This window comes from Nicrophorus vespilloides, unplaced genomic scaffold (genome assembly GCF_001412225.1).
Source record: "Nicrophorus vespilloides isolate i.1.1-1 unplaced genomic scaffold, Nicve_v1.0, whole genome shotgun sequence".
Lineage (NCBI taxonomy): Eukaryota > Metazoa > Arthropoda > Insecta > Coleoptera > Silphidae > Nicrophorus > Nicrophorus vespilloides.
In genome coordinates, this window is record NW_017097496.1 from 30174 (window position 1) to 31395 (window position 1222).

Consider the following 1222-nt stretch of genomic DNA (forward strand, 5'->3'; position numbering starts at 1 on the left):
CATAAATTTTGATAAACAAAACTTAAAAAAACTTATTCACACGAAATATATACCTAAACTAAGCCAATTTAGTAGTACTAAGCAAATTAGACAATGTTATAAATTGTGATTTAAATACCAAAAAGATTTACGTAAATTATCTTCAGAAACCTACAAATTTTAACACAAAATTCTGAAGAACTTCACGATTTGATGAAAATCTCTTAACTTAAAACAAAAAGATGAACTTAAATCAAAGATAATTACAAAGAATAATTAAAGAAATGATCTGTTGAAAGGTAATAAATAAATATGTTATTATCTAACAATTAACACGTCAGTGAGTCAGTTTGCATAGTTTAATTAGATCTGAACGGACTGGTGGTATTTCCCTGATATTACGTTACACTATGTGTCCATATATATAAAAAAAAGTAAAAGTTGGTGATGCTGTTGAAAAATGATCTAAGAGCGAGGGGAAAGAAGAGTCTCAGGGAATTTTTTTTTAAGTCGTTTATAAGACTGAAATCCTTTGGACGGGATGGTCCTGAAACAGTGAAGGATAATAGAAAAAAATGAACGAGAGATGAAAGAATGAAGTTTGTCCACGTTAAGCCCATGACTCTCCTTCGGGATTAAATCGTGGGGCGCGCGGAAGCAAAGTTGAAAGCCTTGTAAGTGTCAGAGCATATCGCATTTTACCTGCGAACTGCTTAATCCTTCTGTTAAAGCATTAATAGTGGCTAGTGGGAACAGACGCAGTGAGGGATTAAATGAATTGTATTTTTATTTGGAATTATATCAAATTCGCTTTATAGATTAACAAAGTTAAACAACGTTATGTAGAGGATAGTAATCGGATAATGATGAATATTTAGGATAACTTGTTGAATCTTTATAAATGAAAATCTAAGAGATTTGATAATATTTTCAAATTGTGTTATATCTAAGTAAATTAATTGAACTTAATAATTTGATAGTTTCATAAATTTTGATATAAAAACTTAAAAAAATGATAAGTAAATAACTTATTCCGTATAACTAATGCCAATTTAGTATACTAAGTCAATTAGACAATGTTATAAATTGTGATTCAAAAGACCAGAAAGATTTACGTATCATTATCTTCAAAAAACCTACAAATTTTAACACAAAATTCTGAAGAACTTTACATTTGATGAAAATCTTTTAACTTAAAACAAAAAGATGAACTTAAATCAAAGATAATTACAAACAATAATTG